The sequence below is a fragment of the Acomys minous genome, assembly GCF_964271855.1.
Source record: "Acomys minous genome assembly, chromosome: 14".
Classification (NCBI taxonomy): domain Eukaryota; kingdom Metazoa; phylum Chordata; class Mammalia; order Rodentia; family Muridae; genus Acomys; species Acomys minous.
The window spans coordinates 20,433,994-20,460,804 of NC_140496.1; positions in this window are offsets into that span (position 1 = coordinate 20,433,994).

The following is a 26,811-nucleotide window of genomic DNA, read 5'->3' on the forward strand; positions in this document are numbered from 1 at the left end:
TAGGTAAAACATACACTTACAACAGAATAAGTAAATGTCAAAAAAGATAATGATGATAAAAGTATAGACCACAAAAAAAAAAAAAACTGAAAATAAAAACATGTAGAACAGGACTGGCCAGCCATGTGTAACCGGAAGAACCACGGTGTGAAAGATAAAAATGTTAGTCTTTTTTTTTTTCCCAGTGGTTTTAGTATCATAGTATAAATCAAAGCCAAAAAAAAAAAATGCTTTTAAAAGCATATCCAGTCAAATTGGAGCTGCAGCTTGGCTGGCAGAGTGCTTGACTGCCATGTGTAGCTGAAGCTTTGATGCCTCAGCACTGCAGAAAGGCGGTGTGGCGTGCCTGTGATTGCAGCACTTGGGAGACAGAGGAAGGAAAATCTGAGGCTCCTCAACTGCACAGTGGATTTGAGGGCGACCTGGGTTATGTGAGACACTTTCTCAACGTGTGTGTGTGTGTGTGTGTGTGTGTGTGTGTGTGTGTGTGTATGTGTATGTGTGTATACATAAAAACTCACATGAATAGTATATATTTGTGTGTATGCATACATACATATATACATGTATACACCTACATATGTACATGTTAGTGGCACATGAGTATAAATGCATACACATAAAGCATTAATCTATATGTTCCTAACACAGCAAAGCTTCCAGAACTGAACAAATGATGAGGCAAAAATGACAGAGGAAACAACAAAGGTGAAACCTAGTAAACAAAGACATGAGCGCAGGGGCTGGAGTGACGGCTTGAAAGTGAAGAGCAGCGAGTGTGTAACATTAGGGAACCAGCTTCCCTGTGCTCACGCAAAGCCCCTCACCACTCCGGAAGTGGTTCTCCTTTGGTTCACACAAGAATTATTAGCATGTCCCTGATTGGATTTTTTTTCTGTAGAATTTTCTTTGTTAGACCCAACAAGTTGTTACAGTGACTTATAAGAATTCAGAAAATCCAACCAAGTGGGACAATGGGCTTCTTCCTTGAGTGGATTGAATTCCACGAGGACGAGATAGCTGCTAATTCACCTGGAAGGCCAAGTTCACGTCTTTACTTCTCTACTCCTTGTTGGGTAATTTCAGCCAAGCCAGTGTTCTCTCAGCAAATATGTTACCACCTGCAGGTGAAAGCGGTACTGTCCATGCTCCCGGAATACCTCAGGAATGCTTCCAAAGCCGGTGTTTGAGAACATCCTGAGTATGGAAAGGAAATGTTCTCAAGCCCCTACGCTTTGATATTTCTATGCATCGCATCTTTTGTCCCAACATCATAAAAGCTCTTGCTTTATTTTGCAGATGGAAGAATTAAGCAAGGTGACACACAGGCCAGAACACCAAGGAAACTCTGTTATCCCCCAGAGGCTGCTAGTAATAAGGCAAGGTTTGAAACTTGGCTATACAATGGAGTTCCTTATTTCACATAATGATACAAAGGTGTTCTTGAACAAAACAAAATATCAAATTATGTTCACACACACACAAAGTGAAGAGCACTTGCTTCCGTTCCAGAGGACCCAGGTTCAGCTCCCAGCACTAGGAAGTGCTACAGGCAGCTCACAACTTCCTGTGACTCCTACTCCAGGGGATCTGTCATCCTCTTCTTCTCTCTGTGGTATACTCACATGGGCATACACACACACACACACACCCTGTGTGCAAACGAACTAAAACTAAAGCTTTTTTTAAAGTTCGTTCTGAGGTTAGGAAGCTGCCCAGGGCTTAAGAGTACGTGCTGCTCTGGAGGACCCGGGTTCAGTTCCCAGCACTCACACGGTGTTTCACACACATCTATAAGTCCTGTTCGAGGGACTCTGACGCCCTTCTCTGGCCTCCATGGGCATCAGACACACATGTGGTACACAGACATACATACAAGCAAAAAAGGTCTAAGATGTGGCACCAATCTCAAGGTTGAGTTTAAATCCTTGTCTCACCAAGAGGATGGTAGCATTGTGACTGTCCCACTCAGAACTCAGGGTAGAAAGGGTAGAAAGCAACCTGTCTGTGATGCTATTTTTACACTCTTTCTCTAGTTGTGCCTGGTTTTGTCCTCTCTGAGAACTGAACCCATAATATAATAGTGCTTAAACAAATATCCAGTACCGACCAACTTCTGGATAATTTGACATTTCTATCACAGGCCCAGGTTTCAGAGAATTAAAGAGTTATAATAAAAACCCGAAGCCTGGGACTGAGCAATTTAACTCTTTTTTTTTTTTTTTTTTTTATGATAGCGAAGCGCGCACACCTGACCAGCAATGTGAAATACGAAGATCAAAGCGAAGCAGAGAAACGTTCAGAAAAGTCCTGATGGCCTAAAGGAACGTGCCGGTTGAACAGACTGTAGCGCTCGCCCAGGAACATGACTAGAATCCAATGCTCCAAACAGCAAAAGCCAATCTCCTATTTGTTTAACCCACTGACAATTTCTCTAGTCTCGATAGTGACTGTCTGAGTCGTCGGCGGTGAAAATGTAATTAAGATATGCTAATATTGGACAAGAAAGGACCAGGAGCTGGGACAGAGAAATGCGTGCCATGCCACGGGGATGGGTAATAATATGTAGACACGGGATGATGATTTTTTTTTTCTGGAGACAGGATGTCAAGGTACTGTACAAGTCCTGGGGGCATGGGGGTGGAGGGGGGGGGGAGGAAAAAGTCTCTGCTTTCAGTGAAACCATAAATCAGAAAGCCTAAGGGAAGGACGGAGAGGTGGCTCAGTGGTTAGGAGAGCTCACTGCTCTTCCTGGGGGCCTGAGTTCAGAACCCAGCACTCCACTTCGGGGGGCTGGGGTGGGGGGGTGGGATCCTTACTGCTTGTAACTCCAGCTCCAGGGGAACCTGACCTCCTTTTCTGGCCTCCGTGGCTTCCACCCACATGCATATGACGTACACCCCCACAGACACACGTAAGTAAAATTTTAAACTAAAATTAAATGCTTTTTTTTTTTTTAATTTATGGGCACTTTCCATTCATGGAAAGGTATCTCAGGGAGCTTGCCATGGGTTTCCCTATGCCATGAGCAGGCATTCCTATTTCAAGGAAGTTGTGAAAACAAAACTTGGGGGAGTCCACTGAGTGGGACAGATAGTGTTGACAGCCACTTTCACATAGAAACCTCACAGTAGACCCAAAAATCACCATTGTGTTTCAGCACAGTAGTGTCACATTGAAAACCAAGCCCCTGTCATGCGGCTCCCACCACACGGCAAGCTGTGTCTCCTCCGAGGACAGCCACCATCATCTCTTCTTCTCTGTCTGAGCATGTCGGCCTCTCCATCCAGCCGTCACCCCTCCCTGGATAAAGGTTAGCCTTGGAACTTGGGTGGAACAGATTCTACAAGGACCCACTCCTATCCTGTGAGAGCCTGGCCGCTGCTGTGTCCCCTCCTGATGGCAGCTGTAGACTGAAGGGCTTCGGGCCGCCATGTTGCCAAGGGTCACATGGAGAAACACCAAAGCTGAGATACTGGAAGGAAGCCTTCTCAGAAAGCCCAGCTTAGCCAACATGACATCTGATGCAAATGCAGGTGACGTCACAAGACACATAAATACCACACAGATAAGATCCATCAAGGACCAGAATCTAAAAAGAAGGAAAGACACTTTCATTTTGAAGCTTTAGGCAACTGGCAACTCCTCTGCTTTGTGAGATAGTAGATACCATGTAGCACAGGCTGGCCTCATACTCACTATGTAGCCAAAGATAGCCCCCACTTCCTGCCTGATCCTCCTGCTCTACCTCCCATGCCCTGGGACACCCTCGTGTACACCATACTCAGCTAAAAGGATTCACCAACATCAACTGTATTTACTCGGAGCAAAAGACTGAGAAACCGCCAATCAAATTACTTGTAACCCTTCATACTTAACAGGCACGATGGTGGCCTCAGTTTTCCTGGTTAACGTCTGCACAAGGATCTACTTACAGCCCTAACGGCAAATTCTTGTCATTCTTTGAGAATTTCAAACAAGCATATAATGTATTTTAACCACGTTTACCACCGAACTCCTCTCAGATCAGCTCTTACCCCAGCCCCTGTAAATATCATGCCCTTCTTTTTCTTTTTTTCTCTCTTTCTTTCTTTTTTTTTTTTTAATAACCTGCTGTGTCCAATTTACGCTGCTTATACAGGCCTGGGTGTGAAGCTACCCACTGGAGCATAGTCAACCTAGCAAAGAACAAAGTCTTAAAGGAAACTAGCTCTCCAAATTGACAAGTGCTTGCAAAGAAAAAAATGAGTTTTCTTCGGTGGAACCTCACTGGGTATATAAACCACATTTAAGGGCAGGATCCATGCCCAGCAGTAGATAGCCAACACAAAATGGTTTGTTTTGTTTGTGGATTTTTGTTTGTTTGTTTGATATTGCCTTGTTTGAGCTTTTTTCTTTCTTTTCTTTCTTTCTTTCTTCCTTCCTTTCTTTCTTTCTTTTTTAACCTTACTAGTCTTTTGCTTGTATACTATGGTTTCCGATTTTGTGTTTTTACAGTGTGAGTGTGTGTGTGTGTGTGTGTGTGTGTGTGTGTGTGTGTGTGTGTGTTTTTCTTATGCTTTTTCTTCGTTTTGCTTTAACTGGGGCTTTCCCTTCTGTTTTCTAAAGATAGAGAAAGAAGGTGTGGACTTGGATTGGTGGAGAAGTGAAAAGGAGCTGGGAGGAGCTGAGGAGGGAAACCATGATCAGGATATATGATATGAAAAAAAAAAAATCTTCAACTAAGGAAAAGAAATCTGACTCCTCCCTCCCAGGGGGCACCAGCTGTGGACAGCTCCTCCTTGGCTGCCCCAGGAGCTCCTCTCTTCCGTGCTGGTGTGTTGACTAGCCTGTTCTGCAGATGTTCAGGCAACTACAAGTGCCGTGGGTTCATGACAGAATAGACATGACAGTATAGACCTCGTCATGTGCAGAAGACACTGTCTTTCCTGTCTTCCCACTTTCCTCTTCCATGATAGTCCCCAAGGCTTGGAGGAAGCCCCATTTGTGGCTGAGTACGCCATACTTATTCTCTGCACTTTGACCAGTTGTGAGTGTCTACAGCTGCCATTATTTCCTGTATGCTGAGGTCTGGGACGTGCACTCACTAGTCTACGCATATGGAGATGTGTGTTTAGAAGACAATTTGACACCAAGTCCACATGAAGGCTGAGTCTTTCCTGCCTACATGGGAAATGTTGTTTGGAGTTTTTTGTTTTGTTTTAGGGTTTTTGTTTTTCTTGTTGTTTTGTTTTGTTACCTAAAGCCACTTTGTTTTTTTGTTTTTTCCTCGCCTTATAAGAAATTGATATTTAAAACACAGCTATAATCAGCTTGTTCAAATTCATAATTTTATTGAGATTTGATCCATGGTTTCAGAATACATTGCACTCTGTTTTGTTCTGTTTTGTGTTTTTACTCCCTTTGTGAGTAATAAACACTCTAAGTCATGGCCAATGCCAGGAATGGTTCTAAAAGCATAAGGAGTCCTTGAAATTCTAGGCCCTTTTTCCTTCTCTATTCTCTCTCTCTCTGTCTCTCTCTCTCTCTTCCTCTCTCTCTCTCTGTCTTCCTCCCTCTCTTCCTCCCTCTTCCTCTCTCACTTTCTGCATGTACATTTTGTATATGTGCACGTGTGTATGTGTGTGTGTGCATGTGTGTACGTGTATGTATGTACGTGTGTGTGTGTGCGCGCGCGCATGCGCGCGCACATGTAGGTGCAACTGTGGGTTCACATCTGTATGAGGGGCAGAGGTTGACCTGAGGTGCCATTTCTCAGGCCTTTTCTTTTCTATGACATAGAGTCTCTCACTGGCATGGAGCACACCAAGCATGCTGAGGTGGCTGGCCTCAGAGCCCCTCCTCTCCCTGCCTCCCTGGCACTGCATGCTGCTATGCCCAAGTTTGCTATGTGCATTTCTTGGAAACACAAAGAAGGGGCTGGAAAGATGACTTAGGGCGTAAGAGCGCTGGCTGCTCTCCTAGAGGACCCGGGTTCAATTCCCAGCACCCATGTGGTACTAAGAATTGCCTGTAATCCCAGGTTTGGGGATCCAATGTGGCTTCCAAGTCCACAAGTGGTACACAGACATACATGCAGGCAAAACACCCATACACATAAAGTAAAATTAAATTAAAAAAAAAAAACGAAAAGAAATAACTTGTAGTACATATTCCGAGGTAATTAAAGTAGATGGTCACTACTCTCTGAGGCAGCAGGCAGCAGGGTGAAGAAGACAAGACAAGCAGGATTAGGGAGTGGGGTGGGAGGCTTGGTCAGCACAAAGCAGAAAGGACTGAGTTTGAGAAGAGATGCCAACTGTTGGGTTTAAAATGTGGTCTGAATTCTGGAACGTCCCTAGGTCTGCAGCTGGTGGCACTGTGTGGGAAGGTTATGAAAACTGAAGAAGGTGCAGTCTTGCTGGGGGAAGTATGTCACAGCCTGACCCCAACTCCCAGTGGCTAGTTCTCCCCTGACCCTGATCCCTCCCTCTCTCCGGCTCCCCCCCCCTCCCTCCCTCTTCTTTTCCTTCTACCTTCCCCCTCCCTCTCCTTCATTCTTTCTCCCTCTCTTTCCTTCTCCTCTTTTTCCTCCTTCTCTCACTAGTCCCCCATCCACCTCTCCCTCCATCTCTCTCTCTCCCGCATCTTCCACTCTCCCTCACCCACTCCCTCTGCTTCCTGTGTACACATGGAACGTGATCCCTCTGCTTCCTGACTACCATGCTGGCCTCACACCCCTGTTGCCACACCTTTCCCTCCATGATGGACTCTCTTCCTCTCAAATTATGAGCCAAAATAGCCCCCTTTCTTCTTTAAGTTGCTTTGGTAGGTTGTTCAATCACAGCGACAGGAAAGTAACTTACACAGTTCCTGTGTTGTAAACTTCCTGTCCAAATTCAAGGGCCAAAGGTATTTGGGGGTGGGGCCTTGGGAAGGAATTAAAATTAGTTGTGGTTTTGAAGGTGGGGCCCCAGAAATGCATCTGCAGCTTTATAAGATCAGGAAGATATGCCTGAGCTAACACACTCTTGCCCTGGCTCCCCACCCCACCCTACCCCTTGTGACACACAACACCACATTACCATAGTGATAAACACAATAGACCAGCTCCCCATAGTGTACAGATATTGGCCAAACTCTTGGAGTTGTTAGCTTCTAGAACCCTGAGCCAAAAGACATCCACTCTTTATTAATTACCAGTCCCAGAGATTTTGTTAAGGCAACGAAAAGCAGTCTGAAATACAGGTCATGGCAGAAATGGTCAGATATCCTTCCCCACCCCAAACTTCAGCACTCACATATATAACAGTGGTGTGAGGCCTGTGTGACCAGAAGAAACATAACAAGCCTTCAGAGCCACTCTATTTGAAGATGAACCAAATGCTTGCGACATGAGCCAGCGTACCTGCCATTTCGCAGAAACTCTTCAAACTCTGCTTTCCTGTCACCCTCTCTTTTTCTATCTAATGGAAACACAGCTTCCAAGGGAAAGTGTTGACAGCATCTGCATTTATTCTGCCAATGGAGACTGTGTCTACACATTTCCATTTCTGTCACAGCCTTTTTAAGATTTGGTTTGGCCAAATTTTGCTGGGCTGTTGTAAGGGGTCCGTCCAACTTCCCAGTTTGTACTCAGCCCTTCTCCCCTAACATCTGCCATCTCTCCTGAACTCCCAGAGCAATCTTTTTTATACGTGTGAAAAACCCAGGATTGGAAAATTGTTTTTGCCCTTTTAGACTTTATCCTCTGCAGCTTCAAACATCAAGGAGATTTGAACTTTGTATTTTTATGAGACTGTTTGGAATATGTGTTGACAACGTAGTTGATGGCCTGACTGCAAACTTAGGACTTTTTGTACTTTGTCAATACACACACACACACACACACACACACACACACACACACACACACAGTGGTGAGATCAACTAATACATAAAAGGGAAGTCCAAAGTAAACAGATAGTGACAGCTCCTATAAACAGTTCTAGACGCTTCTTTCCCAGGGCAGTTTCCTTCACAGATGCACAGAAGTTTTTAGTACTTAACAAGGACAATGTAAACATCCAAATGCAACCTTGACACCTTTATAGTCTTCACCTTGGTAACCACATGTGCACACAGACTTTTAGAGTGTGACTTTCTCTGGCCACAGGAGCATACCTGAAATCTTTGGAGAAGAGCCTTAACGATATACCCATGAAAAACAGTGGAAGGAAAGCCCCTCTTTCTGGGACTACACTGAGACATGTTTTGTACATTTGTCTGGGGTCTTCAGCAGGGCTGTGTTCCTGGTGTCTTCAGTAGTCACTTTTTCCTTCTCCCTGTCCACCTCAGTTTGTTCTGGCCCAGTTTGCTTCCTATTGCTGTGATAAACACCAAAGCACCTTAGGAAGGAAAAGATTAATAGGCTAACTGGGTACGCCTATGTTCTACAGACATGGTGAGCACCCTAGGAGAATACGGTGAGGTCACTGTGGGGCTCAATGGAGGAGCAGAAAGGTCATCCAACTCTAGATTATATAAATCAAAAACTCAGGAATCGGGACAAAATGGAAATATTTAATATATAAACTGTTAATCAAGCCTCCCTAAAACAAAATCACTGAGGGGCTGGAGAGATGACTCAGAGGTTAAGAGCACTGTCTGCTCTTTCAGAGGTCCTGAGTTCAATTCCCAGCAAGTACATGGTGGCTCATGATCATCTATAGTGTGGTCTGATGCCCTCTTCTGCCCTGAAGGTGTACATGCAAGCAGAGCACTGTATACACAATAAATAAATAAATAAATAAACAAATCTTAAAAAAAGAAATCACTGAACTCTTTATCTGTCTCAGCACCACGGCCTCCAGGCACGCTGCACTCATCTCTTGCCAGCATCACTGCTGTGGCTTGGGCAAATAGCAAGGAATGCTCTCTTAGACATGGAGAAAAAAATTGTAGCTTAAATCTCTTGGTGAGAACGGGAGAGGAAACAAAGGTGTTTAGACTGACCCAAGTTCTGATATATCCTAGAAAACCTTTAAAATTCTCAAGAAGATTAGACTCTAGACCAAACCTGGATGTTCAGCAAGCCGCCTACCATGAGGAGCATCCACACTGCCACACCTTGTCATCAGCTCCATCCCTGGAACTGTGCAGGGAAAGAATTGACCCTCCAAGACATTCACAGGGACCAAGGCACAATTCCTGCTGACTGTGCCAGTGTCTTTAATCTAAATATATATCACACTTCGAAGAAATCCTAAAAACAGAATTATTAAGGATGTCTTTCTTTAAAAACAGAAAGAAAACAGAAGGTTCCTTCCCCCCTTTATATAAGCAAGCAAGCCACAAAAGCAAACTCCCTTTTCGCGTAAGACCAAAACAATGTCAAATAAGAGAAATCAAAAGATAAACACCCCTCCTCTGTAGCCACACTTTCCTCATTTCCATGGTTCCTCTTGCACTGGTCTCAATATTAACAAGACCAGAATTCAGTCGGGGCTGGTGGACAGAATACTGTAAGGGAGGGAAGCAAATCAGACTTCAATGGGCTTAAAGTCTAGTTAATAGACAATCGTGTGCTAATGTCCCCAAAGATAATATTGCAAGGCTAAGCCATAAAAAAACAGAGTCTTCCACAGCACACTACTTATTTTGAGTTCCGACTACATAGCCAAGGCACAGCAGCAAGGCCATGTGTCCTCTCAAATGCATCATGGACAGCAGACCACTACTGACCTTTAACGACTTGACGGTGTTGGTGTGAAACCAGCAATATGCAACATTCTGTTGACTACCACAGTAATACATGTAATTAAGATGTTTGAACAAACCACTACTTAAAACCAAGTGGCACTCCGCTAGGTCCCATCCGGAAGTGACTGCATACTTTCTTAGATTTGCTTGATGGAGACAATTCCTAGTTTTCAGATGAGTTTGGACTACGTGGTTTTGCTAAAATAATTCACCAGAAGAAAATTTGAACTCTTTGCATTGTGAGCTGGGGTGATATTTCAGTCAGTAAATTCCTGGAGTTATAATACTATGTCTTGATTATTTATACTGTGCATGGCCCAGCAAGAGCAACTTAAACTAAAATATTCAATAATAGCATTCATACCAAAGACAACCAAAAAAAAAAAAAAGGGTTCACTTTCCTAAGGGTATTTTTCCTTGACCTACCTTGACCTACTATGAAAAAAGTCAAAATTAAAAAAAAAAAAAAAAAAGAGGAATCTGAGCTGAGTACAGTTGCCCAGGACTATGACCCCATCATTCGAGGGGCTGAAGTAGGAGAAGCGGAAGCTTGAGGTTAGCCTGGGCTACATAGTGAATTCTGGGCCAGCCTGGGCAACTTAGCAAGATTCTTTAAAAGGAGAAGGAGAAAGAAGAAGAGGAGAAAGAGGGAGAAACAGAAAGAAGAGGAGAAAAGGAAAGGGAAGAAATGAAAGAGAAGAAAGAGGAAGAGGAAGCAGAGGAGGAAGAGAGGAAGGCTGTGGCGGGAGAGGGAGGGAGGTCCGGCAGCAGTAGCTTGGCCCCTGCCCTACAGCACGCTGTCTGGACTGTTTATCAATTCCTAAACACCAAGGATTCCTGGAATTCACACAAGAGCACGACAGCAAATCATCTGCACACCTCTTTCTGCTAATGTGATCATAAAAACAGCTATAAAACTCTGCACTCAGTTGCCATTGAATCTAACTGAAAGTGTGGACTGCTCTGGCACGTGGCATCTGAGATTCCGGTGCCACACAATTTAGCTATTAATACTTCAGCGGTGCCAATTCCATCTTTAAAACAAGATTTAACATTCCTTTAGACTTCCAGCTTCCCTTGTTCATGTAGCAGGTATTCCAATAAAAGCTTCCTGGTAACACACATTTAACTGTCCCCACCCACCCACCCACCCCTGCCAAAAGAACCTGGCTGGCATTCAAATCTCATTTCATTCTGTCATTTTTAACAGCCAGAATTGGTATCTGTCTGTCAAGATAAACAAAATAATGCACCAGGATTGTTTTGTTTATATTTCCCACTCATTAGGGCACGTGTTAAAAGTTTACCCTAATCTAGAAAACAGTGGTATAAATGAGTCCAGGTCTGCTTTCTAAGAGGAAGATTCTTTTGATGTCTCCCGTGAAGTTTTATGTAAGGTGCATTGCCTAGACACTGAGGAGGTGGCTCAATTGGTAACGTGTTTGTCGAGCAATCGCGAGGACCTGAGTTCGGATCACCCATCTGAAAACCCTGGGTGCAGCAGTGAGTGCCTGTAACCCAAGAGCTGGCAGAGTGAGGCAGGTGGGGTCCCTAGAGGCTGCAGGCCAAGCAGCCTGGCTAAATCAATGAGCCTCCAAGTTCAGTGACAGACCCCCATCTCAAAAAGGTGGGGGGAAAAAAACAACTAAGATGCACAAACAAAACAAAGTAAGAGGAGGTGGAATTGGAAGTGAGAGAAACTGGAAGAAGGGGAGAGCTAGAGGGAGCAGGTGGAGACTGATATGATTAAGATACATTGTATTCATCTATGATATTTTCAAAGAATACTTTGTAAACATAGTACTCCACAGATTAGAGCAATGCCAGAGCTCTAGGGACCCCAGGAGCCCCAGTGACCATGGAACCCTCTTCCACAGCACCAGTTCTGCTAAGGTTCGGTTTTCTTCACAGACTTCCACCATGTAACCACATTAAGAAACACAAAGGTATAGCCAGGGGTGGTGGTGCACACCTTAAAACTAACACTCAGGAGGCAGGGGCAGGCAGATCTCTGAGTTTGAGGCCAGCCTGGTCTACAAAGTGAGTTCCAGGACAGCCAGGGCTACACAGAAGAAGAAAAAAACAGAAGTGAAGGAAGGAAGGGTTAGTTAAGGTTCTCTAGAATAACAGAACGTACAGAATAAATATATATTCATACATACATATGTACACACACGTTTGTGTATATGTACAGGGTGTGATTTAGTTGCTCAGTTCATAAGGCTGGATATCTAAGCTGGTCTTCAATATATGCTGGAATCCCAAAGAAGTAAACTCTAATGCCAGGGAATAAATGGATAGTCGCTCACCTCACAAGCTGCAGGCACGCAGGCGCAGAGCGACAGCTTCCCCCCTTTTTGCCTTTACATAGACTCCCAGCAGAAGGTGTGTGTCTTCCCCCCTCAAAGGTCCAGGCTAGAAGTGGATCCAGCCACTTCACACCAAGCAGGGAATGTCTCACAGGTGTGCCCTTCATTTCTGGATGGTAGTTCGTTCCGGATGTAGTCAAGTTGACAACCAAGAACTACCATCACACCAAAGCATCAGAAGTTTGAAAAAAAAAAGTCAAATAGTATCATTTATTGTATTTAGAATGTTACTTATCACACAATGCATTTTTATTTTATATTTTAAGTAAACAAATATTATTTCTTAAAAAGAAAGGCATTGTAAATAAGATGAGATATGGGTTAGAAATTGCACTTTTTTAATATACATAATTTCTCTTACAAGGTAACTGACTCCTTCAGGAATCATAAGTACAAAAAATAAATTATTTGTTTGTTTGTTTGTTTAATCGAGTAATCAAGGAAGACACCTATCTTGAAATTCTCCTCTAACACACACACACACACACACACACACACACACACACACACACACACACACAATCTCCAGAAGAATCCCAGAAATCCCTTCCATTTCATTTTCTCTAGTTCCATTTACTAAAGAGCTTGCCTCTGAAAGATGCTTCCTGTCCCTTGCCCCCTTTGCTGCCTGTTGCAATGGAAACTGCATGGGGGCCTCACACGCCACAGTCAGTAAGCGTTTCTCTAGCCAATGCATGAGACTTACGTTTTTAGAATCCTGCATATGGCCCAAAAACACAATTTGGCTGTTTTACACTCCCACAGTACAAATACTAAATGGTCCGTTGTCGATGGATATTTATTCAGTCATTCCCAATTTTATTTAAGGGTCTCACTCTATAGTCCAGACGACCTTCAGGCACCCAATTCTCCTGCATCAGCACCCAGAGGTTAGGATTATAGATGGATACCATTGTGTTTGCTTTATGCCAAGTTTTTTTTTTCAATTCACTTTACATCACTATCAAAGCCCCCTACCTCTTCTCCTGCCTCCTTACCTCTCAGTCCCACCCTTCCACCCTCTTCCCCCTTTCCCTACTCCTGTTCTCAAAAAATGGGGGCTCCCCTCACCAACCCACCCAGCACATCAAGTCACAGCAGGACTAAGTGCACCCTCTTCCACTGAGGCAAGGCAGCCCGGCTAGGGGGAAGTGATTCAAAAGCAGGTGACCAGAGCCCATATCAGAGACAGCCCCCACTTTAATTACTAGGGGACCCTCATGAAGATTGAACTACCCATCAGCTGCATATGTGTAGAAGGCCTAGGTCCAGTCCATGCATGCTCTTGGTTGGTGGTTCTGTCTCTGTGAGCCCCATGGTCCTCAGTTAGTTGACTCTGTTGATCTTCTTGTGAAGAAGATCTTGTCCCCTCTGGGTCCCTCTAACCTTCCCCCAACTCTTCCACACGACTCCTCAAGCTACACCTAATGTTTGCCTGTGGGTCTCTGCATCTGTTTCAATCCTCTGCTGGGCGCAGCCCCTCAGAGGGCAACTATGCTAGGCTCCTGTCTGCAAGCATAGTAGAGTATCATTAACAGTGTCAGGGGTTGTCTCTCTCTCATGCTGTGGGTCTCAAGTTGGGCCAGTCGTTATTTGGCCCTTCCCTCAATCTCTGCTCCATCTTTAATCCGGGCACACCTTGTCGGCAGGGTAAATTTTGAGTCAAAGGTTTTGTGGGTGGGTTGGTGTCCCCCTCATTCCACTGGAAGTCCTGCCTGGCTATAGGAGATGGCCACCTGGGTCTGCATAGCACCCACTGCTAGGAGTCTCAGCTAGAGTCACCCACACCCATATCCCCCCAGGAGCCTATCCTGCTGTGGGTCTCCATCTTGTCCCAGACATGTGGCCTCCATCGGTTTCCCTTCCCTCTCGCAGCCCTCTCGCCTCCTACTGATGTTCTCACCCCACCTGGTCCCCACTCCCGTTCCCTTCCCACCCCCTCCCCCACCCAGTTCTCTCTCTTCATCCACTTCTGGTGACTGTTTTATTTCCCCTTCTGAGGGAGATTCAAGAACCCTCCCTTGGGCCTTTCTTGATACTTGGCTTCTTTGGGTCTGTGGGGTGCAGAACGGTTACCCTGTACTATATGGCTAATGTCTGCTTTTAAGTGAGTACATGCCATGTGTGTCTTTCTGGGTCTGGGTTACCCCACTCAGGATGATCTTTTCCAGTTCCACCCATTTTCCTGCAAATTTCATGATTTCCTTGTTTTTAGTAGCTGAGTAGTATTCCGTTGTGTAAATGGACCACAGTTTCTTTATCTGTTCTTTGGTTGAGGGTCATCTGGGTTGTTTCCAGTTTCTAGCTATTATGAATAAAGCTGATGTCAACATAGTTGAGCAAATGTCCCTGTGATATGGTGGAGCATCTTTTGGGAATATGCCCAGGAGTGGTATAGCTCGGTCCTGAGATAAAGCCATTCCCGATTTTCTGAGAAACCTCCACATTAATTTCCAAAGTGGTTGTACTAGTTTGCACTCCCACCTGCAATGGAGGAGGGTTCGCCCTGCTCCTAGACACCACGTGCTGTCACTTGGGTTTTTGATCTTAGCCATTCTGACAGGTGTTAGATAGAATCTCAGAGTTGTTTTGGTTTGCATTTCCCTGATGACTAGGGATGTTGAGCATTTCATTAAGTGCTTATCGGTCCTTAGAGATTCCTCTGTTGAGAATTCTCTGTTTAGCTCTGTACCCAATTTTAAATTGGATTGCTTGGGGGGGTTTTGGTGTTTAATTTCTTGAGTTCTTTCTATATTGTGAATATTAGCCTTCTGTCAGATGTAAGGTTAGTGAACATCTTTTCCCAGTCTCTGGCTGATTATTTTCTATTAAAAGTGTCTTTTGCCTTACAGAAGCTTTTCAGTTTCATAATGTCCAATTTATTAATTGTTGTTCTTGATCCGTGAGCTGTTAGTGCTCTGTTCAGGAAGTTGTCTCCTGTGCCAGTATGTTCAAGGCTTTTGTCTCACTTTCTTGTCTAATAGATTTAGTGTATCCAGTTTTATGTTGAGGTCTTTGATCCACTCGGACTTAAGTTTTGTGCAGGATGATAAATATGGATCTATTTGCACACTTCTACATGCAGACCTATAGTTAGACCAGCACCGTTTGTTGAAGATACTTTCTTTTTTCCATTGTATGCTTTTGTCTTCTTTGTCAAAAATCAAGTGTCCATAGGTGTATGGGTCTATTTCTGGGTCTTCAATTCAATTCTATTGATCAATCTGTCTGTTTTAATGCAAATGCCATGCAGTTTTTATTATTGTTGCTTTGTAAAACAACTTGAAATCAAGAATGGTGATACCTCCAGAAGTTCTCTTATTGTACAGAGTTGTTTTAGCTATTCTGGGTTTTTTATTTTTCCATATGAAGTAGAGGATTACTCTTTCAAGGTCTGTAAAGAATTGTGTAGGTATTTTGATGGGAATTTCATTGAATCTAGAGATTGCTTTTGCTAAGATGGCCATTTTTACTATGTTAATCCTACTGATCCTTGAGCATGGGACATCTTTCCACCTTTTGATATCTTCTTCAATGTTTTCCTTCAGAGACCTGAAGTTTTTGTCATAAAAGTTTTTCACTTGCTTGGTTAAAGTTACACCAAGATATTTTATATTGTTTTTGACTACTGTGAAAGATGTTGTTTCCCTAATTTCTTTCTCAGCCAATTTATCATTTGTATACAAGAGGGCTACTGATTTTTTGCAGTTAATTTTGTATCCAATCACTTTTCTGAATGTATTTATCAGCTGTAAGAGTTCTCTGGTAAAGTTTTGGGAGTCACTTATGTATACTATCATATCATCTACAAATAGAGACACTTTGACTTCTTCCTTTCCAATTTGTATCCCTTTAATCTACTTTAGTTATGTGGCTCTATGGGTGATTTAAACTTAGTAAGTGTTTCTTTTACAAATATGGGTGTCTTTGCATTTGGGGCATAGATGTTCAGAATTGAGACATCACCTTTGTGGATTTTTCCTTTGATGAGTATGAAGTGTCCTTCCTCATCTCTTTCAATTACTTTTGGTTGAAAGTCTATCTTATTAGATATTAGAATGGCTACTCCTCTTTGTTTCTTGGGTTTGTTTGCTTAGAAAACCTTTTCCCAGCCCTTTACTCTAAGGTAGTGTCTATCATTGTTGCTGAGGTGTGTTTCTTGTGTGCAGCAGAAAGATGGGTCTTACTTTTGCATCCACTCTGTTAGCCTGTGTCTTTTTATTAGATAATTGAATCCATTGATATTGAGAGATATTAATGACCAGTGATTGTTGATTCCTGAAATTTTGATGTTGGTGGTGATAGTGTGTGATCCCCTTCTTTTGGTTTTCCTTGTGGGAAAATATTTCCTGTGTTTTCTTTGGTGTAGTTGTGTTGGAGTTTTCCTTCTAGTATCCTCTGTAGGGCTGGGTTTGTGGGAAGGTACTGTTTAAATTTGGTTTTGTTGTGGAATATCTTGTTTTATTCATCTATGGTGATTGACAGTTTTGCTGAGTATAGTAGCCTGGGATAGCATCTGTGGTCTCTTAGGGTCTGCATATCTGCCCAGGCTGTTTTTGCTCTTAAAGTCTCTGTTGAGAAGTCTGGTGATATTCTAATGGGTCTACCATCATAAGTTACTTGGCCCTTATCCCTTGTGGCCCCTATCCCTTCTGTTCATTTAGTGTTTTGATTATTATATGACAGAAGGATTTTCTTTTTTGGTCTAATGTATGTTGTGTTCTCTAAGTATCTTGCACTTTTATAAGCATCCCTTTCTTTAGTTAAAGACGTTTTCTTCTATGATTTTGTTGAAGATTTTTCTGGGCCTTTGAGCTAGGAATCTTCCTATTATTCTTAGGTTTGGGTTTTTTGGGTTTAAGGGGGGTGTTTTTTGTTTTTGGGAGGAGTTGTTTTTTGTTTTGGTTTGGTTTGGTTCTTGTCCCTAATTTCCTGGATGTTTTGTGCTAGAAACCTTTTAGCTTTAGCGTTTTCTTTGACCGATGTGTCAGTATTTTCTATCATACCATCTACTGTAGACCTGAGATTTTTTCTCTTCTATCTCTTGCATTCCGTTGGCAATACTTGCATCTGCCGTTCCTGTTCTCTTTCCTAGCTTTTCCATCTCCAGGATTGCCTCAGTTTGTGTTTTGTTGTTTGTTTGTTTGTTTGTTTGTTTGGGGTTTTTGTTGGTTTGGTTGGTTTGGTTTTTGGTTTTTTGCTTCTATTCCATATTTTAATCTTATATCATTTTATTCATTTCCTTCTCCTGTTTGCTTGTGTTTTCCTGTATTTCTTTGAGGTATTTATTCATCTCCTCTTTAAAGGCCTCTATCATCTTCATAAGATTACATTTAAGATTGTTTCCTTGCTCTTCAGGTGTGTTAGGATGTCCAGGACTTGTTGTAGTAAGATACCTAGGTTCTTGTGGTGCCATATTGCCCTGGGTTTTGTTGAGTGTGTTCTTATGCTGGCCTTTAGCCATCTGTTTGTCCCTGGTGTTGGCAGGCCTGGTGGCTCCTGTTGGCAGTAGGCCTCTGGGATTTCAGGTAAAGCTGGGGTGTGGGAAATTGTGTAAAGAAGATGGGGCAGACCTCACCACTGCTAGGTTGCTGGGTTTGCCCAGAGTAACCCAGTGACCAAGGAGTTTGGGGAGGGGTGTCACCTGGTAGTCTATGATGGCTTCCAGTCTCTGAGATTTCAGGTATAGACGGGGCCTGGGAAGTAGTGTGCAAAGGGATGGGGCAGACCTCACCACTGCTGGAGTTTGCCTGGAGGAACCCTGCAAGCTTTATGCCAAGCTTTTAGCCGGCTTTTTTCTAGCTTGTATGAACACTGATGCTGTACACATTTGTAGAAATTAATACTGGCACACATAACACAGGAATTTCTAAGAAGGACTCTGTAGGACTATTTTGCATACCCATCTCAATTCCCCTACCAGCACTCAATGGTCTACCAACGTGGGTGCACCAGTCTGGACTTGGGACCTTGCAGGAGAACTCGCTGCTCTCACATCTCACCAGCCCTTGCTGTGAGCAGGCTGTTCCAAGCTGCCGATCCAATAAACATGTAAGGCCATCTCAGCAAGCTGTGACTCTGTGTTTCTGTGCTTGTCAATGACAGTCATCCTGAGCTCACCCAGAGATGAGCAACATCAGGAACAAGCTTTGGCTCCTAACGTTGAGGAACCAGGAGAGATGAAAGATTTTCAGAGGGCTAGTCCTGGCTGTAGGCTCAGTCTATGATTTGGACCCAATAGGCTCTCAGACAGCCCAGAGGGAGTGAGGGAACCAGTCATAGCTGGTACCCAAGTGTGAAGAAAACTGATGGCGGCATACCCACTTGGTCCTTTTCAGGGAGTAGGGCAAAGGCGGTGTTAGAAGCAGACTCCCCACTACCATTTATGGGGCTGGGGTTGAGAATAGATGGAAACTTCCATACAGCTCCAAGTAGTCACACCCTTCAGTTATGTGGACTCCTTGCCTCATACTTACAAATACAACTAGAAGATGCTAGGCAAAAAGAGAGCTTTAAAACTCAGGGGAGGAACTTTCTTTTCCTCGCACTCACTCCCATGTGTCAGCCAACTTCCCACAACCAAAACAAAGTACTCGAGCCAATAAAATGTAAGAGAGGAAAGGTTTGTTTAGGCTCAAAGTTTGTGGATCACTCTATGGACCCATCATTCTGGGGCCTGTGCCAATGGATATCACAGCTGGGAGAGCACGAGAGAGCAAACTGCTCACCTCACAGGAGCAGAAAATGTCCAACAAGCAGGAAAAATGAGCGTCCTCCAACCCCCTTTCAAGGGCACGTAATCAAAGTCCTAAATTTCTGGTAAGACTCTGCCTTCTGAGGATGTCAACGCCTTTCATCAGCACTGAGCTGAGAGCCAGTACCCTCAGCACATGGGTCTTTAAAAGGACATTCTAGATTCAAAGGACAGACCCCATCCCAGAGGGAGTCATGACCAGACAGGCTGAAAGAAGCAGTGACAGGAAAAGATAAGGAAGAAGATCCTCCAGAGTTCCTATCAGGCCCCATGTTGGGAACCCTGGAAAAGGCCACTGTGGAGGCTCAGCTCCATCGTCAAGGATACACTTTCTAAAGCTTCTCAGCCTCTGTCAGATGGCTCAGAGTTTCCAGTAGCTTCTCCAAGTTTATAAACCTCTGAGAATCTGGTTGCTTTTTCTGGGTTATAGCTTTCGGTGAGCTCTCTATTTGACATAGCCAATGTCTGACAAGCTCTCAATTTTACTGCAAATGACATTACAAACCTCCTCCCCCTTTCGCTTTGTCTTTAGAGATTATGTGTTCTGTTTTGAGAACGCCTTCCCTGCCCTCAAGGTCATGAAAATAATCTATATCATTTTCTGAAAGCTTTTAGTTTAAAAACTACAGCTTACAGACTCCTAAGGTCTCTAATGCACCTGATATTGATTTCCACGAACATGCAAGATAGGGGCACAGCCTTTTCCCATACCCCAGGTCCGAGCACTGTCCTGCCTACCCCTGACGTGACCTGCACCAGCATGTCTGTCTTCTGCCAAGCCTCTCTGTGTCTGTGGATCTGCCCAGGCCATTAATGCCTCTGCTGACTCTTTGCCTGCTCCACCAATGGCATGTCTTGATTGACAAAGCTCCGTTTTGGTTTGGGGTTTGGTTTTCAAACAGGATCTCACACTCTCCAGGATGGCTTCAAACTCTAACTCACCGTGTGCTCAGAGATGACCCTGAACTCCAGATTCTCCTGCCTTCTCCTTCTGCATTAAGTGGTGCTGGTGTAGGGGTGGGGAACCTGGGGGGGGGGGGAGGAAGAGGGATGTGCAAGTACTAGAGTCTGCCTATGGCGCTCCAGCCCAGGCACAGCTCTGTAGGTCCTGGCCGTCATCCACCTTACAGACCTACGTTCACTTCCACTCAGTACACCAAGACTTTTCTTTTTAAAGACTTTATTATATTACTTTAACTCTGTCTGTCTGTGTGTGCGTGTGCATGCATGCGTGTGTGTGTGTGTGTGTGTGAGTATGTAAGTGAGTTGCAGGTGCCTTGGGAGATGGAGTAATAGGCAGTTCTGAGCTGCATAATGTGGGTGCTGATGCTCAAACAGGGTCCTCGGGAAGAGCAGTACGTGCTCTTAACACTCAGCTACCCAACTAGCCTCGTGCCAGGGTTACCCATGATTCCTTACAGTGCTGTCTGTGCTTTACAAGCAGCCTAACAAGTTTCACAAAAGGAGCAAATCCTGTAAGGGTTTGAAGAGGATGGCACAGAACTCGGTCAATCACAGTAGAGCCGATACCTTTGCAGGAAGGTCTCTTCTGGTCCATGCAGTTGGGTCTTTCATAACCCTCAGTTTTATACCCCTTCCCGCAAAGGTCTTTCATCACCTTGGATTTCTTCCTTGGTGCTTCCTGTCTTTGTGCTGCTCTAAGCATCTTTTTATTCATCCTCTAAATGCTTGTTGCTGGCATGGAGAAACACGATTGATTTTTGCATATTGATCTCGAATCAACTAGCTTCCTAATTTTACTTACCAATTCTACTAAATTACCTGCACATTTTTTTTCCCACGTAATCATATTGTCCATAAAGTTCTCTTTCCTGCCAGCCAACCGAGGTACCTTCGGTTCCTTACTTTTATTTACCATAGCTGGTCAAACCTTCAACCGACTGTTGAATCAGGCAGGCATACGGTGGTACACAACCATAACTCCATCACCAGACAGCTAGAGGCAGGAGGATCAGAAGTTCAAGGTCATCTTCAGCTACGTAGCAAGTTGGAGGGCAGCCTGGGCTACTAGGGGCTTCTTTGTGCGTTTAATTATTGTGTTATTTTTTAATGCATTATGGTCATATTTACCCTCTCACCTCTTATCCCCACCCCACCAAAGCCCCTCCTCTCATGAGGCTAACCACAAATACGAGTTTCTAAACGCTTCACAATTAGGTTTTTAATAAACTTCGAGACATTCAAGGAATTTCTTTTCTGGCCTGTTTGCTAGGCATCCTTCCAAACAGTATGGTGATCAAACGGCTATTCTCTCTTTGGGTGGGCAGGTAACGGGGTTAAATTTTTTTTCTGGGATATTTTGCCTGGTTTTTAGTGAGGAGGGGTTTGGGGTAGTTATGGTTTGTGTTTTTAAGATCAGGTTCCACAGTGTAGCCACACTAACCTCAACCTTCTGCCTTCCCTTCCAGCGCACTAGCACTACAGATGTGTGCCACCGTCCCCAGCTCGGGAGTTTTCTTTTAATCTACTAATGTGATGAATAGCACTAGCTGACCTTCTAAACTAGAACTGATTCTATATTCCCGGGATAAATACAGCTTGGCCATAAGTCTATCCTTCATTTACAGGTGTGCGTGTGCACGTGTGTGTGTTTGTGTGCATGCATGTGTGCATGTGTCTCTGCATGTGTGTGTCTGTGTGTGTGTTTATTCATGTGTGTTTGTGTTTGTGTGTCTGTGTACATGCATGTGTGTGTGTCTGTGTGTGTGTCTGTGAGCACACATGTGTGTATGTGTCTCTGTGTGTGTGTCTGTGCATGTGTGTGTCTGTATGTGTGTCTGTGTGTGTGTGTGTGTGTGTGTGTGTGTGTGTGTGTTCACTCTCCATGGTGCGCTACAGGTTCTGTCTCCCCTGACCCTTACTAATTCACTGTTTGCTCAGGACACATTTATTTCCCCCCTGGCTCCTTATTCTTCCCTGTCACCTCTTCCAAGATACCTTCTTTGACAACCTTCCTCCAATTCTGCGATATTTATTATTATTGTTGTTGTTATTAATAATATATTCATTCTTGAAATTCTTCCTCTCATAGTGCCTATCAAAGCTATTTTTATTTTTTAAGTATGTTTTTAAATTTTTCATTTGTTTTTCTTTCTTAGGTATGAGTTTATTGACTATAAGAACTGCTGCCTGCAGGAGGAGGAGGACACAAATGAGAAGGAGGAAGAGGAGGAGGAGGAGGAAGAGGAGGAGGAAACAAAATTGTGACCTGGCTTTTTCCATTTTTCTTACAAATCCATGCAGGACCCAGCCCATTTTAAAAGTCCTCTTCAAGCCTTTATATTAGCAGGATACTACAATCAAGATTCCAGCACCTGGCTTAACCATAGACCATTGCAGACACCTGTTGGTCTGCCAGGTCAAGACAAAGAGGGGAGCTGTGATTACATTGGGATGATCCTGTGTCCTGTGTCCACAGTACCCACTGTGATTTACCAGAAGCTACTCAAAACGGAGAGGCATGAGGCATGGCCAATTGTCAGATGCTTGGCAAGTGCCTAAGACGGATGGTTTGACTCAACATCCTGTCTAGTGTCTATCAGTTCCTACTGCAAAAAAAGCTGCCTGTGTTCTCCCCTAGGTTTCACTCACTAAATTACCCCATTACTTCCTGGTATTGTACAAACCAGTTAAAGGCAGTTTATACCATATGACCTTATGTCTGTGCTACACCACAAAGTAAGCCAGGACCACCTGCGTGGACTCAACCTTTTACTACAGTTTCCACATCCTGGTCCCATGCACCTGAATTTGTCCACAATCTTTGGTGTATTTGACCTCCTAGTTTTAACCTATTACCTTGGATCCCCAATATATTCTCACTGAACACTCCTGGCTTCAGCACGGCTTTCAGGAATAGCAGATGGTCCTTCAGCCAGCCTTGCCTGTGGATCTCCCACTAGCCACTGTAGCTTTCTCAAAATCCTGCGTTCTGTTCTTGCTTACACATCCCACACAGCTATTTTATCTCACCAACCGGAGGCAGGACTTCAGACAACTCACGGGTGAATTACACATTGCTCCAATCTATAGTCTATCCGGATGTAGAATGCCTAAGTCATCATCCTTTATAAGATCATATTCCATTCTTTTGTGGGGGTAGGCAATCATGGAATCTTATGTATCCCAGGCGGGCCTCAAATTTCCTATGTAGCTGATGCTCCTGCCTCTACCTTCCTAATGATGGGATTGTAGGCATGCGCTGCTAACCCAGTTTTGTGTGCTTCTGGGATCAAACCCAGTGTCTTATACGTGCTCGGCCAGCACTCTACCAAGTGAACTCCATCTCCAGGCCTCATATCACTTATTTTTTTTAATCCTTAATAATGTCCCCCTTAAAGCAACACAGACTATGCTGGAAACACCACTGACATTAACTGTATTTCCGTGGATTGAACCCATTCAAGTTGACTCAACCAAAGGCCAACATCCTGAGAGTGTGGTGGTCTGAATAAGAACTGAGCCCCTATGTGCTCAGATGTTTGAACACTTAGTCCCCAGTTGGTGGAACTATTTGGGAAGGATTAGAATGTGTAGCCCTGTTGGAAGAGATGTGTCACCAGGGGTCAACTTTGAGGTTTCAAAAGCCCATGCCATTCCCAGTTAACCTTTTCCACCTGCCACCACATTCCCTACCATGATGCCGGTGTTTTATCACGGCAACACAAAAGTAACTACAGCAGAGGAACAGCTCAAAGACCTAACAGAAAAGCATCAACCATCGTCTTTCTATATGACACAAAGGGATAGCCACTTTTTTTTTCCACAAAGGACATGTCTACATATCCCAACGGAAACTAAAAGGTCGCTGGAGTACCCCAGTAAAACATGCATGACACGGAGAATAAGAATTGAAAAGCTCTTAGCCCACCTCTTCCACCAACACCACCAAAATTTTCAAAAAATGTAGGCAATCTGGAAAATTAAAACCGAAAACTGATCATAAAAGAAATCCCATAGCACAACGAATGTCATAATGTTGAACAAGAAAATTACCTAGAAGGCAATAGGAATTAACTAAAGCCACAAAAACCATAGAGACTGCTGGTGAGCATGGCTTTCTGCTCCTTCTTGGGAGTCTCAAGCTGGGGTTCATTGAAGTATTCACATTAAACAGACCACGTAGATAATTCATACATGATTTGTATAGCACCTGTTAGAACACAGATGTCTTTCTTTCTATGAGAGCTAGCCTAAGAACGTCTGGGTATTTTACGTTTGTTATGGGCTAGCCTTTTCTTCACTTTTACGAGCCTTTATCCATGCTCATTTTGTTGGTGGTGGTTTGTTTGTTTCATGTTTGCCTGATGCCTCCAATAGTTTAAGTTGGTTGATTAGCTAGTTGGTTGGTTGGCTGACTGGCTGGCTGACTTGTTGGCTGGTTGGTTGGTTGTAAGTTTCTGGCTGCTTAGGTGACTGGCTGGCAGGTTGACTAGCTGATTGGTTGGTTGGCTGGTTATCAGGCAGGCTAGCTGGCTGCCTGGCTGGCTCATGGTTGGTTTGCTTGGCTAGGTTTATGAGACAATGTCTCCGAATGTAGCCCAGTGCTATGCTTGACACTAAATTCACATTCCTTCTGTGTCAGCCTATAGAGGCTAGGAATATAAACATGCACTACACATGCAGCCCAGGGTATTTTCCATAAAAGGATAGTGTGAGCATATGCACATAACATTGGTTCAACTAGTAAAATGAAGCCTAGTTGAACACTCCATAATGGGCCACTTCTCTCCCTTTTCCCACACAATAGTTCTCTATGCAGAAAGGGGAAGTTATAACACATATTATTATATCTGGGATATATAATAAGAACCCAGATTTATCTTTCTTCAAAATTGTTTTGGTTATTTCCAGATCTTTGATTCTACTTGTGAACTTTAAAATCTGCTTATTTTCTCCACAAGAAATTCAGTGTTTACCTTTTTCGAGGGATGGCACACTGTTTTTCCATAATAGTTGAACCATCTTAACTTCCCATTGACAACATATAAAGGGACTAATTCCTCAATTTCTTAATCCATATTTGCTACCACAGATCAGCTTTTTTGGCTGTGAGGTCACTTTGATTTTTATTTGCCTTTCCCTGGTGACAAACATTTCTTGTGTGATTCCCAGCTCTTTGTTGAGTAGAACATGTTCTGTATATAATCTGATACTAGACACTTAACAGATAAGCCTTGCTACCGTCTCCTGCGAGCCGTCTTCTTGTTTTCTTAGTAGTATCCTTTGAAGCACAAAAGCGCTTAGTTTTTATGAAACCCAACCTGTTTTCCTTTGGTTCTCTGTGCTTTAAATTTCACATTTAAAATATTTTTGCCAGTGTTTTCAGAATTTCACAACTTTAGGCATTACATTTATAATTTAGCCATTATGCTTTAACATATTTGCACTACTTTTTTATGCCATGAGGCAGATTCTGTGTTATCTTTTCATGTGTGGATACCCAGTTGCCCTCTGGAAAGATTATTTCTCCCCCATTGCATTTCCTTGGGATTCTCACTGAAAATCAGTTGATCATACAGCTCAAGATATATTTCCAGACTAAGAGTTCATTCTACCCTTCTGCATGTTTATTGTCAGAGTCATACTTAACTATTACTGTTCTGCAGCAAACTTGAACTTGGGGGCTTTTAGTCTCCCACCTTTCTACTTCTTTCAGATGAGTTTTTTTTTTTCATGATCCTTTGCATTTATACACAAACGCAAGCACCAGCTTGTGTCTATCTGAGAAAAATACCTAAGTAGCTAAACAGATACTGGGTTTAGCTAAAGCTTTAGGCCAATTCAGCAACTGTTCACAGTGTTGGCTCTACATCCATGAACATGAGCCGTCTTCTCTCTTTAGATCTTTAATTTCTTTCCATGAAGTTTTATGTCTGTGCCTTCTAATTTAATCTTACTCTGAAGTAGCTTATTCTTTTTGCTCCTGCAAAGGGAATTACAGTCTCAGTTCCGTTTTCACACTTATCGTTGCCATATACAGAAATGCAATTGTTTTCACACTTATCGTTGCCATATATAGAAATGCAATTGATTTCTCTTACATGGATCTTAGTTCTGCAGCCTTACTGCGTGGCTTTAATAGGGTCGTATGCATGGATTCGATAAGGTTTTTTTTTTTTATAAACATGATCATATTGATACTTTTATTCTTCGTTTCTCATACGGATGTTTATGTCTTTTCCATGATGAATTGCTTTGCCTACAATTGCCACTCTCCAATGCTGAATGGATGGAGAAAGAAAGAGTATTCTTGTGATGCCCCTGAACTAAAAAGAGCAAACCGCTACTCTTTCTGCTTTAAGTATGATGTGTACAATGCGATGCACCTCTAATACATGTATTTTACAGACATTTATCTACATAAGCCTAAAGCAGGCATAAATTTATTTGTTAAGAAGATCATCAAATTGCAATAGTCTGTGGGGCTGCTAAAGATAGAGAAGGAAGAATTTAAATGTTACCAGACTACTAACAAATTTACTTATTTGGCCTTAATTATTAAGAAGTAAAATTTCAGTAAATTTTAATAATTATTAAGAAGTAAAATTACACAGACCTGTAATCCAAACTTCTTGGGAGGCCCAGGAGAATTATACGTTCAGTGTCAGCCTCGGCTACAGAATGAGCTCATGGTCAGTCTGGCCAGTGTTGGAAGGTTGTGTTTCAAAACTGAAAAACGGGTTTGTTTTTAAAATAGAGAGGTGGGAGCTGTATATATCTCAGAATTAGAGTGCTTGCGTAGTATATCAAAGTCATGGTTTTAATTCCTAGTATTAGGGAAAAATGCTTTTAATTTAAAAGATACACATATAACACTAAGCAAAAGAAATCTAAAATTAAAAGTATGTGGCTCAATGGGAATCAACTTATCAAGACAACCTATTAATCCTATTTTTTTTTTATAATAGCACTTCTCAAAGAGTTAACCCCAAAACTCCTATCTGT